Raw genomic sequence first — 14,562 nt, 5'->3', positions numbered from 1 at the left:
TGCACTTTTCTGCCTTGTTGCTCACATTGAGAGGCTAACCTCTAGGGACTTCTTTTCCTGGGCTCATGGTTCTCTGTCTTATGGTCGGATTCAGATGGTAGTAAGAACTGATTGGTGATGGACTGTCGGAGAAGAGATAGGGATATTTATTCACTCTGCTATGGTTTTGCTAGGGACTGCCTTCCGTTGTGACATAGTTCAAATCAGTGGTCTCACTTCTATGTCTCCAGCTGTCTCTACGATGTGATAACACCTTTCCTTCTTCTTTTCTTTCAGGGTGAAAATGGCTTCCTGCTGTTGCTAGTTCTGACTCTTTATTACCCCTTGTTATTTCCTTAACTCTGCACAACCTTGAGTTCTCTTCAATCAGACCTTTAATATATGACAATTGTTGACTGTTGGGACCTTGACTGACACAACAAAATTAAGTAAATTGTCTTAAGGCAATAGGGTTGCCAGAACTCAATTAGGGCTTATTTAGGATTTGGCAGAGTTGGTATTCAACTCAGATTGTTTGATGTTACACCCTTAACCACTCTATGGTCTCTATGATTTTGCCTTACAAAACATTCAGGAGAAAAAAATCATTCCTGAGTCCCCAAAGGGATTTTCTTTAATTCCTCTTCGGGTTCTAACCTTTATCTGGAAAAGGTGCTTCTGACATGGAAGGTGCCTCTATCAACTTCTGTTGAGAGAACCTGATCACAGGCCATCAAAAGAAATTCAAATCCTAAACAACTAGCCAAGCAGAAGCTGTTGAGTAGGCAGACAATATTTCTTAAAGTTGAAAGGTAGCAATAGCACTCTAGCAGTTGTTAGTGTGATTATTGCCAAGAACCACTCCTGCCTGCTGTAACTAAAAATACATGGGGCACTGTACAGTTACTGCTTGATCTCAGTATTAACTAAGAATGGCACTGCAACATTTTAGTCAGCTTTTCGTTCCTTCAAAACTTATGTATTGAATTTCTACTATAGGCTAGCCATCGTGCTATGTACAAGGCCTGTAAAGATGAATAAGACAAGGTTTCTGTCCACAAAGAACTAAAATAATAGATATGAAAACTCATGCTCCAGAAGTTCAACAAAGCGTCACGGTGGCAGTGGCTGTGACTGGAGGTTGGATATGTTGCTGTGGAAGGGTAAGTGTGAGTATTTCTTCACTGTCACTCTTTCTTGTGGCATTACCCATTGGGCCATCAGCCACGTACTACATTGCCCCTGGTGCATAAAATGCATGACACAAACACTAATAATGCCTTACTTTTCTGCATGAATGGGGGACTCATATGGAGGAATCAGCACATATAACGTGCTGAACTGCTCCTAAACAGCCCCTCAATATTTTCACATTCCTGTATCTCTATAAAGTATGACTAGATTTTTTTCATAATAAATATACAAATTATGCTGTTTTTTAAATCTCTAAAACCTTGCAGCAATTGTTTAGACAATATTTCAAAAAATAAATGCCTAATCTGAAGTATAAACAAAAGATTGACATCTTGATTCTTGCTCCACTTAACTAAACATGTGTCTGAATATCATTGCTTAAAGCATTTAAATAAATTTATTGATACATAACATTTGTACATATTTATTGAGTGCACATCTTATTTTCTTACATGCATAGAATGTATAATGACCAAGTCAGGGGTGTCCATCATCTTGAGAATTTATTATTTCTGTGTGTTGGAAACAGTTCAAATCTTCTCTTGTAGCTACTTTGAAATAGGCATTGTTGTTAACTATGGTCACCCTATTCTGCTATCAAATACTAGAATTTATTCCTTCTACCTAACTGTATGTTTGTACCCATTAACCTGCCTCTATTGATCACTACTCCACACCCTCACCCTTGCCAGCCTCTGATATTTACCATTCCACTCTCTACCACTATGAGATCAATTTTTTAGCTCCCACATATAAGAACAGATTATTTTTTTTTTCTTTTTGTGCCTGGCTTATTTCACTTAACATAACAACCTCCAGTTCTATTCATATTGCTGCAAATGACATTACTTCATTCTTTTTTATAGCCCAATGTAGTATTTCATGTATATATATAGACCACATTTTCTTTATACATCCACTGATGGCCACTTACGGTGATTACAAATCTCTACTATTGTTAATAGTGCCACAATAAACATATGAGTGCAGGCATCTCTTTGATCTACTAATTTATTTTGCATTGGATAAATAACGAGTAGTGAGATTACTAGATCGTATAGCAGTTCTATTTTTAGTATTTTGAGAAATCAATATACTGTTTTCTAACATGGCTGTTTTATTATTTCTAATACGTTTATCAGGGATAGTGATCTGTAGTTTTCTTTTTTGGGTGCATTCTTGTATAGATTGAGTATCAGAGTAATGATGGCATTGTGGCATGGTTAGGGAGAATTCTCCCCTGTCCAATTTTTCAGAATAGTTTGAAGAGAACTAGTTTAGTTTTTGCTTAAAAGCTTGGTTGAATTGGCAGTGAAGCTAAATGGTCCCGGATTTTTTTAGTGGGGCAAGATATTTTATTCATTATTCAAATATATTACTCATTATTGGTCTGTTCAGGTTTTCTATTTCTTCCTGATTCAATTTTGGTAGGTTGTATGTGTCCAGGAATTTATCTATTTCCTTTATTTTCCAGTTTGTCACTGTATATTCTTTATAGTCTCTGATGATCTTTGTATTCCTGTGGTATCAGTTGTACTGCCTTCTTTTTCATTTCATTTCTGATTTTATTTTGGTATTCTTTCTTTTTTCTTGGTTCTTCTAGCTAGCAGTTTATCAATTTTGTTTAATAAAAGAGAAATTTTTTCATTTTTTTTATCTTTTGCAGTGATTTTTCAGTCTCTGTTTTGTTCTCCTTTAATTTTTAATTTATATTTTTCTTTACTTCTACTAATTTTCTGTTTGGATCGAGTTTGCTTTCGAAGTTCCTGAGGTATATTATTAGATTGTTGAAATCTTTCAACTTTTTTGATGCAAGCATTTATGTGATAAACTTCTCTGTTAGAATTCCCTTACTTTTGCTGTATCCCATAGGTTTTCTTAATGTTGTGTTTTGATTTTTGTTTCAATAATTTTTTAAATTTTCTTTTTAATTTCTTCATTGACCCAGTAATCATTCAGATGCATGTTGTTTAATTTTCATGTATTTATACACTTTCCCAGGTTTGTCTTGTTGATTTCTAGTTTTATTCCATGGTCATTTGAGAAGATACTTGATATGATTTGGATTTTAAAAAATTTGTTGGTACTTGTTTCATGTCATTACATAGGGTCTGGCCTGGAGAATGCTCCATATGCTGATGAGAAAAATGTATACGCTGTACCTGTTGCATGAAGTGGTCTATAAATATCTGTTAGGTTCATTTAGTCTGATATACTGTTTAAATTTAATGTTTCTTTGTTATTTCTGTCTAGATGATCTGTCTAATGTTGAGAGTAGGGTGTTGAAGTCCCCAACTATTATTGTATTGAAGTTTATCTCTTTCTTTAGATTTAATAATATTTACTTTGCATATTTGTGTGCTCCAGTGGGGTGCATATGTTGTGAATTGTTATATTCTCTTGCTGTATTGATCACTTTATCATTATATAGTGACTTTCTTTTTCTCTTTTTACTGTTTCTGACTTAAAATCTGTTTTATCTGATATAAGCAAAGGCACTCCCACTCACTTTTGGTTTCCATTTGAATGGAATATCTTTTTCCGTACCTTTACTTTCAGTCTATGTATGTCTTTACAGGTAGGATGAGTTTCTTGTAGGCAGCATATAGTTGGGTCATACGGTTCTTTTTTTTTTTTTCAAAAAAATCTATTTGGCCAGTCTATATCTTTTAAGTGGAAAGTTTAATTCATTTATATTCAAGGTTATTGTTTACATGTGAGCACTTGTTTCTCTCATTTTATTAATTGATTTATCATTGTTGTGAATATCCTCTTTTTTTCTTTCTCTCTTATTGTTTATTACTGCTATTTGGTGGTTTTCTGTAGCAATAACATTTGAGTTTGAATCCTTTCTCTTCCTTCTTTGTGCGTTTGCTCTACCAGTGGGTATTATACTTTTATATGTTTTCATGATGGTATTAGGTTGGCGCAAAAGTAATTACAGTTTTTGCCATTACCCGTAAAGGCATAAACCACAATTATTTTTGCACCAACCTAATAGATATTGCCCTTTTGCTTCTAGGCATAGGACTACCTTAAGCAGTTCTTGTAGGACTGCTCTAATGGTAGTGAATTCCCTCATCTTTTGTTTGTCTGCAAAATACCTTATTTCTCCTTCATTTATGAAGAATAACTTTGCTGGGTGTAGCATTCTTGGTTGCCAGTTTCTTTTCTTTGCAGCAATTTGACTACATCATCCCATTGTCTTCTTACTTGTAAGATTTTTGCTGAGAAATCTAGTGTTAGTCCAATGTGGATTCACTTATAAGTGACTAGACAATTTTCTCTTGTGGTTTTTAGATTTATCTTTTTGTCTTTAGACAAAAACAGATAATAAGTCAGTTTGAGTATTATATTTGTGCATAAGACCTTTTTGAATTGTATCTTTTGAGGATACTTTAGCCTTTTTTATCTGAATGTCTAAGTCTCTTGCTACACTTGGGAAATTTTCAGCTATTATTTCATCAGACAAGTTTTCTATCCTTTTGGTCATCTCTTTACCATCTGTAACATCAAAATTTTGGATATTTGGTTTCTTTATCAGGTCCTACATGTCATCTAGGCTTTATTCATTCCTTCTTATTCTTCTTTGCTTTTGTCTGACTAGGTTATTTCAAAAGATCTGCCTTAAATTTCTGAAATTTTTTCTTCTACTTGATCTAATCTATTGTTGAAGCTTGAAGGTATTTTTCAAAATCCCTCCGACTTCAGGAACCAGGGGAAGGGCAAAGTGATCCCCAGGCCCTTGGCAAAGATCTCAAGTTGGGGTAGCTAGGGCTCTGCTACTAGGAATGCTTCCCGATACTAGGAAGAGTGGGGTTGTTTTCAGTGATAGTATGCATATGCAAGCAGCTAGGGACTGTTTGCTCACTGTTTGGCCACAATGATGACTGTAACAGATGAATATCAGTGGTGCTCTAGGGATGTGGAAATACAAAGGCTGTTGGTCCCTGGGAAATATGCATTTTGGTTGGGGCTGGGCTGTCAATATGGGGCCTGGTTGTAGCTTGGCAGAACCTGGGGAATGGGATGTGGGACCCAATGTCAGCTTCCTCTCTGAAGCAATGCCTTCACTAGGTCTCTAACCAGCTCCCTATGTTAGTCTTAGGGTCCCTGAGGGTCTAGGGGCTCTCCCATGGCTAGGATTGCTGGGGTTCATGGGGGGAAGTGGACTGCTGGAGCTCTCTCACTTACCCTATTCCTGTACTAGGAGCCTCTCTGGACTCCCAGCCTATCCCAGCTGAGCAGACTGCCTCGCTTTACTTTCTGTCTTTGATTAAGTGTTTCCTGTCACATCTATGTTGAATTTCAGAGTTCTCTCTTAGATGATATACTTTAAGTGTGATTATCTACTCATTCTTTTGATGTTTATTTGTGGAGAAGTCAATTACGAGATGCCTCTAGTCAGCCTCTTTGGTCATTCTCATTTAAACACCATTTTTTAAAACATTTTAATTTCACTTATGTATATAATTTTCTATTTGGAAGCAGAGGGACTGGCTTTGACTTATCAGTCATATAAATGCAAGAGAGGTATTTTGCTATCATGATGATTTTCTTTAAAAACAACATTTGTAGCTTTGACTTTCCATCTTCCCTTCATTTCCTGTTTTTATTTTCCTCCCCACCTTCCTATAATAGCCCATCTTCTTTTTAATGGCCCTCTGCTCTTCTCAAGTCATCTCTTCACTTCTCATCTTCCTTCCCCTTTACTTCCTCACCTGGTCAATTATCATACATAGGGTTATTTCAGATAAGATTCAACAATGGATGTTAATGCTGGTGTATATAAGTTTGATGAGTTATCATAGAATACCTCTCACAAAATACTAAGCAACTGAAAGGAAATAAAAATAGTGAAAATATGATGGAAAACCTGTCAGACACCAATGGCATAGATTGACATAACAAGATGAATCAGATTAACATTCCTAGTAATTGAATAATAATGTGTGGCATATGGTGCACTGAGAAGTTTACAGCATTATTTTAGGGGTTTTATTGCTAAGATTTTATGAGAAACTTTTTCTAAAGAAATCTGAAGACAAATGCTAATAAATGTAACAGATACTTCTGGATCAGAACATTGTCGGTGCAATTGATTCAACTGTCAATATTACTGTTTGGAATTATTGATAATATTGATGGTAATTTCCTAATTTCATAGATATGGAAATATATTTATCACATTAATGGTCTTTTATATAAAAAACTTACTAGTCTAAAAATTCTCTGACATTCTGTAGGATCAGGAAAAGAATGGAATTGTGTCTGTTTCAATAACAGTACATTTGTCTGCATGTAATAAATAATTCAACTAATATTGCATTAAAATAGTTTTTTTTTTCTAACATGACAAGTAGTCTCAAATTGCATATTTTCTGGGATCTGTTCAATTGAGTAATAAATATAATCAGGATTACAAATCATTTTTCCTCCTTGACATTGTGGATTTTAATTCTTACACTCTTCTTTTTACTTACAAGGCAGCTAACACAGATATAGAGCCATCATTATCATTAAAACTAACAAAAAAGTCTTCACGTTCTTCAGAATTCTACATCAGTTTAGGTTATTGCTAAAACTAAGCTGCATGGCCATTCAAAATAGCAAAGAGGCTGGGCAAGTGAGTCTGTTTAACTCCTAAGGAGTAAGTTGAGAAAGGTGGAAAAAAAATGAAGCAGTTTACAAGTGTTATTTCATTTAATTCTCACAAAATTTTTGTCAACTAGATAATATTATTATATTAAATTTATACAAGAGGCACAGAGAAGTACCCTTAGTAAGACTATCACTGTTTCAGATCAATTTCCCTACATAGTTCTATTTTTATGCCTTCTTTTATTAAACAAATAATATTACAGGAAAATTCTTCTATTCCTTTAACAAGTATATACTAAAAAGTATTGTATGCTTGATACAAATAAAATAGCCTTACTCAGGCCTAATTAGGTTCCTGTTCTATTGCTTAACTGGTACAGGAGACTCAATCTGAGTGGCTCTCTTGTGCTTAAGAGTACTTCAAGGATTATTCAGTTTTGTATAGCCCTTTCCCAACCTGGCCATCCCTGATTAATCTGACGTAGATCAATTGGTTTCCCTCTCCCAGGAATTTGAGACTTATAAACACATAAATACTGAAAATCTCTGAGTAATGTTAAAAGTCACGTTCTAGAAAATAAAATGACACAAACTCATGCAGCTTAGTTTCCTGTAGATGCACCCAAAGCTTGCTTTCCAAAATTTTATGATTTCGATCTTTATTGGGGGTATGTGAAATTTGCTTTAATATCCTTTCAAAAATGTTTTATTATGCAAAAGAAGCCAGTTGACTTCTGGTGCTTGTTATTTTGGAACTTGAAGCCACAATATCTTGTTTGCTATTCTGCATGCTAGAGTCTGGACTTTAAAAACTATTTTGATTCCTTTTGTACATTATAGAAGCAGCTATTTTACTTAGAAATGAATAAAATCAAAGAATCTCTTGAATACAAGGAAGGAAAATAAACTATGTAGTTTTCCAAAAAATCTGTTGAATATATATAAGCTACAAGTGCTATTAATATATGCACCAATTTCCATATGTTTCTGTTGTGAAATATCAGTCCTACTGATAGGAGGTCTTTTAGTTTAGGAACCTCAAATAGAAATGTCTCAGTCCTGATTTTATTTCTTTTTTGTTGTCCTTATCAAATATCAACCTTCTATGCTTTTCTGGGTACTATGCCAATTTGCATTCGCTCATTTGCTCCTAGGATCTGAATAGACAGGTCAACTGCCAAGAAAAACACAGAACTTAGTTGTCTGTTATTATTATAAGTGAAGAATTTTAAAATCATCTTAGAATTATAGTTTAAGTTATCATCATTTTTGTAGTTTAAACAATTTATGTTTCTACCTTCAGTGAAAACATGTAGACGTTTTAAAAAATGAGTTTTATATTCATGTATATAATGTTTACCTTTAAATTCATCTGCCACTATAGCATATCAAAAGAAGTTTCTATCTGCTCTGTCTCCAGTGGATGTGATAGTACAGAACTTTCTGCTTTCAATGAAGAAAAGCTAAGTTCTGAGCTAATTTCTCCTTTAAAATATTTACCTGCAGTTATTTTACCATATAAATGAATGACCAAATAGATTCCTCTAGCAGTTGCCTTGAGTCAAATAAGCCACTTGTCCCCTTTTTAAAAATTCTTTTTATAATGCTTTAATTCTAACTTTATGTGTGATTTACACTAACAAACAAAAGAAAGTACATTTTCAAGAGAGTAATAAAAGTCATCCTCTTTAATTCAAAGCTCTTCCCTTCACCTCAGCTTTTCTTAGTCTTGAAATCAAAGAATGGGCATGGTCTAGGGCCCTCTGCCTTACATTGTACTTTCTGTGTTCCTGGTTCTTACCCTCTAAGATAGAGTCCATGAGAAGGAAGAGGAGAAAGCACCCCCTGCATGACTTCCTCTGGAAAGACTGCCACCTTCTTTCTGTAACTTCACTACTGCTCCAGCTTATGGTCTATGATTTACTGTGCATTTTTAAAACTATACAAGTCTCACTGATGAAGGACTCCACTTCAAGCAGATTCCCTAGGCATGGCGTATTCTTTGGAAGAAAAAGTTCATTTTGCTAGTATCGTCTGAAGGCAACCTCAAACTTCTTGCCTCTGGTCTGTGCCAAAGTTTATTTTCTTAGCTTCAAGGAGGGGAAACCAATCAAGTACCAGTTCTCTTTACCTTCAACGATCATCCCTCTCTGCCCTTCTCACCTTCATTCATTTATCTCTTAAAGGAAATGGACAAATATTTTAGCTCCTCTTACTACTGCTAAGAGCATGATAATTTTATAGCAAGAAGTGTGACATTTTGAAATTGTCTCTGGAGAATATACAAAATTTTTCTTATGGGAATCTATTTCTATAGTAATGCCTGAAGCCAGTTACAATGTTTTAGGGAAGAAAATGATCTCAAACATTTTTTTCTCACCATGATACTACATAAGCCAAGGGAATTGTAAAAGCTTGCCCAGAAACACTGGAACTGGAGGAGCATCATCTCATCTATCTTTCTTTGTGGATAATGACTATGAGAGGTTTCATATGGAAGACAGTGACTCCTTAGCAGAGTCTTAAAGGATAAATAGGCATTACAGGGCAGTGAAGGAGAAATGCAGAGATGTCAGAATGAGCAAATGAATGGAATGAGAATTGACATGGGCTATGTAAGGAATTTTAAGCAGAGAAAATATCAATGTTTTCCAAACAACAGGACTGGGCCCGTGTTTGAAAGCTCTTGTATATATTGTGAGGCAAGTAGAGCAAGGGATATTCATAAACAGGTCACAGCATTCCTCTAAGTTATTTAGAAGAGCTTCATTTATATCTTCTCCAGATACTTATCATGAAGAGATTTTAGAATCAAGTAAAGTAGTGTTTCCTTGAAAGTAGTCAAGAATGCAAACTTGGGTCAGCCAACATTTTACTTAAAATATTAAGTCAAACATGCGTCAAGATTAAGTCACTAGATATTGATAATTTTTGACTCCTAGATAAAAGCTTACATCCTCAAATTTTTCAATCATTCTTTATAGGTTCATTGTTGTAGATAACTAGTCTGTACATACTTAATCACAGAACTAAACTTTCTATACAGAAAATTTCAATCATCTATAGAGATGCCTTGGGATGTTTTCAACATGTAAAGTGAGAGTTCCAAAATCAGTAAGCCTCCAAACCAAACATTTCATGATGAAATTAAATCGAGGAATACAACCCAGCCACTAGAATCACAAGGGAGAACCCTTGATGCTACTAAATAAATGTTGTCCTCTTAAAAGGAAATAATTATCATAACTCCACTGTATGGAAATGCCTATAGTTTTTTTTAACCTAATCCCAAAATGTTATTTTACTTGTTCTGTATTATAGCATTCCTTTTTTTGTTAGATCCAATAACTGAAAATTCTGTGCCATGGCAGTTGAACAGAAAGAAAATGAAGACAGGACTACACAAAAGCATAATCAATTCCAGAAAAATCTTCAAAGTTTTTGAAATCAATAAAATTAAAAATAGCCAAACTGTTAGTTGAAGCAAGACTGGCGTGCCCTAGTTTTCCGCATCAGTCATAAATTTAAGCTTATTATTATACTTCTTGAAATCAGCCAGAATATAAATTTTAAATTTTCAAACATACTTAGAACTAGAAAGTAGGAAGCTTTCAATTTATTTTTTATGGCACTTTTCAAATTGCTGGTGCATTTAGCCAATGACCATGTGATGGTTAACTGTCATGTTAAACATGTTAATGACCATATGATGGTTATATGTCAACTTTACTGGGTCATTTTCCCAGATATTTAGTCAAATGTTATTCTGTGTCTGGAATAGCGTTTTCGGATGAGAGTAACATTTTTATCAGTAGACTGAGTAAAAGAGATTGTGCTCCCTAATGTGGATGGTTTTCGTTTTATCAATTCAAGTCTTGAATGGAACAAAAAGGCTGCCACTCCCACATATAAAAGGCAATTCCTCCTGCCTGACTGCATGAGCTGGGGCATTACTTTTTTCCTGCCTTTGGACTGAAACTGAAACATTGATTTTTCTTGAGTCTTGTGACTGCAGCTTTTGTATTGGAATCTCTGCCATTGGATCTCCTTGTTCACAGGCTTTTGGACCCAAACCAGAGCTACAACATGATTTCTTGCTGATAGCAGATATGGAGATTCTCAGCCTCATAATCATCTGAGCCAGTTTCTTATAATATACATGCCTTTTTCATTCTCTTTTTCTTTTGCTCTTTCTTTCTCTTGCTGCCCATATATATATAGTTGTCTCTTGGTATATGTAGGCTATTAATTCCAGGACCCCCACATACACCAAAATTCACAAATACTTAAGTCGCCCAGTTGACCCCGCAAACCTGTGTATACAAAAAGTTTGTCCTCTGAATAGGTGGGTTTAGCATCCTGCCAATACTGTAATTTTGACTTCTTGTTGAAGAAAAACTTGCATATAAGTAGATCTTCACAGTTCAAAAATTGTGTGTTTCAAGGGTCAAAAGTCCACACACACACACACACACACACACACACACACAATCTTCTTGCTTTTGTTTCTCCAAATAACCCTGACAATACCTCACTCCTTAGACCACCTGATAGAAAAGATGAGAGAAATCATAGCACTGCCCACTTGATTGAAAAAACGATTGCTAAATAAAATTAAGAAAACACAACATGGCTATGTATTTCTATCCTTCAATATTTGAATTTAAGGTTAGTAGCAACTCATCAAAAAACTAACATTTTTTTCACAGGTCTTTGCAAGAATTTCTAAAGCCTTTGGAAACTTATAAATCATAGTGCCTTTTGTTCAGAGTGTATTATCATAGTCAAATATATTTAACAGAGAACAGAACAAGTTAACGATAGTTATGAATATTCACATACATATCAATTTTACACAGAATAAAATGGATATTCTTGAGAAAGCTCTCATTTTAACTCCCTACCATATGAGATTATTTAAATAAGTTTTATGATGCAATATGGTATCTCTCACCCAAATCTGCAGGGAAAGAATACATCTCCTTCATTTATTTCCTAGGCTTCTTTTATTAGTTACGCAAACCTGAATTTTTTAAGGGAAGAATCTGGAATTTCATTATTTAGCACATTAGTAAAAAAGTCTGATAGAGTTCAATTTTATTGGGGCAATGGAGAATAGACTGAATAGGAGTTTAAGCATTTTATGAGTTCACTTAATAAAGAGCCTTTGGCAATTTTCTTTCATAAGAACCAATATAAATGTTCAGACAATTGGCAAAAACAAAGTTCCTAAAAGAAGGAGAATGCATTATAAAATAATCCAAACAGCATTTTCTATGAAACTTAAGAGTACACTGCTTTAATATATGATGATTAGGTTTTTACAAAAACAACTTAGAGGAAAGAAAGAGTTACTGGGGATGTAAAACGTAATTATTAAACTAATTACTACAATGCAGGCATTAAGCACCCAATTGAATATGGCAAAGGGCCAGATTCTAAATTAAAAGTCAAGAAGAGGAATTTTCTCAGGCCAAAAAAAAAAAATTAAATGATACACTGAAAAGATATATGAAACAGACATAGAAATACATATAGAGAGCAAATATAAGCCATCCAATCTGTAGAGTATTACCAAAAGAAAAAAATTACCTGTCAGAGAAAGTAATCATCAAAAAATAGCGATACAGATTTGAATTTGGGAATAAAAGAAAACACCTTTAGTTTTCACACTGGAAATTGTTCTGGTATTTTGTTGTTACTAACAAATTACCTTAAAACTTAATTGCATAGAACAGAAATCATTTTGTTAGGCTCACAATTTTGTGTGTTTAGAATTCAGGCAGAGTCAGTTTATTTTTGCCCATGATGGGGTTCTCAACTATGGCAGCTTATATGATTAAAGGTAGTTTTGGAAGCTTGACTGGGGCCATATGGCTGAGATCCTAAATCTCAACGTTGTAAGGGTTCCTCTCTTCTTCACATTGCATCTCTTGGGGCCGGCACGTGCAAAGTAGCTGCTGCTTCACATGTTGGATGTTGGTCTGGGTGTCTGGAATAGGTGGGTGGATTGTTCCAGCATCTGTCACTTTTCACTTGACATTTCCTTGTGACCAACTCGGCTTCCTCATGGCTTGGTTATCTGAGAATAGTTGGACTTTTATTTGCAGCTTGGCCTTACCCAAAATGAATTCTATAAGAGGCCTGGATGGAAGCAGCAAAGCTTCTTAAGACCTAGCCTCAGAAGTTTTATACATCACTTCTGCATGTTCTATTTTTCAAAGAAGTTATAGGCCAGAATATATTCAAAGGTAATTAGACAGTTCTTAATGGAAAGAATATCAAACATTACGTGCCTATCTTATCATAGAAACTTTAATTCTTTCACAGCAAAATTAATAAATTTATTCTAAAAACAAATCTGAATTTGAAAGATAAAGAGAGAAGTATCTAGTAAGAAACAGAAATCTAAACATTCAAGCAAAAGAAAAAAAGGTAATTCTTGCTTCAGGCTTCTCTTCCATAATATAAAATGATAAAATGTAATTAAGTATGATAGCAGAATTTGAACAACAATATCAAAAAGCAAAGTTCCTATATACAGCCAAAATTATTTTTTAAATGTAAAATAAGAAGAATGACATTTTTCTATACTTAAAGATTTACAACAAATATCAACAACATAACTTTCTGAAAATCATGATCAATGAAATCCTTATTATATTAGTTGGTTTGTGCAACCATTACAAGAAATACCATAGACTAGGAGGCTTAAACAACAAGCATTTATTTCTCACAGTTTTGAAGACATCGAAGTTCAAGATAAAGATGTCAGCAGATCTGGGGTCTGCTGAGGGCTCTCTTCCCAGATTGCTATCTTCTTGCTATATCCTCACATGGCAGAGAACACAGAAAAAAAAAAAAAGAAAACAAAGAGGGAAAGCAAACTCTGTGTCTCTCCCATAACGGCACTAATCCTTTTCATGAAAACTCCAACCTCATGACCTGAATACATCCAAAGGACCCACATCTTAAAACCATCACATTTGAGTAAGAATTTCAACATTTGAATTCAGGGGAGACGTGTTCAGTCCATAGCACTACTTCAAAGTTAAAATTAATTAATTATTAACGTGGATATCAGAATTAATATAAATATCAAATAAATAGCATTAAAAATTGATCATATTGAAAATAGTATCACTCTGGATTTAAAACATTATATGATTTCAACAAAGTGTGGGAAGTAGAGAAGGAAAAAACAAGATAACTAGAAAATTATGTTATCAAGACATTATTTCAATATCTATACATTATTTCATTTTTACTCTTAATGGTATAAAGATTCAATTTACTCCCATTTCCTTTATATATTGAAGTAACAACTATTAAAACAAAAATATAAATCAATTCCAAAAGAATAGCAAAAAGAGACCAGAAACAACCTGATTAATGTTTCAAAAAATTATAACACGTAAGATAGGTATAGAAGTAAACATACAGAAATTCTAAAACCTTGTAGCTAGAATAAATAAACCAAAACTTTTGGTTATTTTGGTAGATAATAATAGATTACATTGCCCTAACTGCCAGTTATAAATTATTTACATTAGGGACACTTTAAACAAAATGACCCATAAAAATCCAAAAATAAATACTAAAACAAATTCAATCTAAAAGAAGGCAGGATAGTGATAATATCATAAGAACAGAAATAAAAAAATTACAAGAAACAAAATCAATAATTTTAAATTGATGACAGGTAAAAATGAAAGCATGAAATCAGAAATTTTTCATTTCAAAATGTCTAGAATAGAAAATCTTGGAAACTAAAAATATTCATATATA

The 14,562-nt window shown here is 33.9% G+C and overlaps 1 long non-coding RNA gene across 2 annotated transcripts in view; it reads left to right on the top strand.

Annotated features, from left to right (window-relative positions):
- The first annotated feature begins 924 nt into the window (after positions 1–924).
- The window catches only part of LOC105479517 (uncharacterized), a 110,853-nt gene continuing 97,215 nt past the window's right edge, over positions 925–14,562 (top strand). For both annotated transcript variants that reach the window (XR_985950.2, XR_011623639.1), the window contains exon 1: positions 925–1,142. This is a non-coding gene — a long non-coding RNA (uncharacterized lncRNA). The remainder of the gene's footprint in view (positions 1,143–14,562) is intronic.

This window comes from Macaca nemestrina, chromosome 5, assembly GCF_043159975.1.
Source record: "Macaca nemestrina isolate mMacNem1 chromosome 5, mMacNem.hap1, whole genome shotgun sequence".
NCBI lineage: Eukaryota > Metazoa > Chordata > Mammalia > Primates > Cercopithecidae > Macaca > Macaca nemestrina.
Note: the sequence above shows the minus strand (reverse complement) of the source record. Positions and strands in the feature narration are given on the sequence as shown.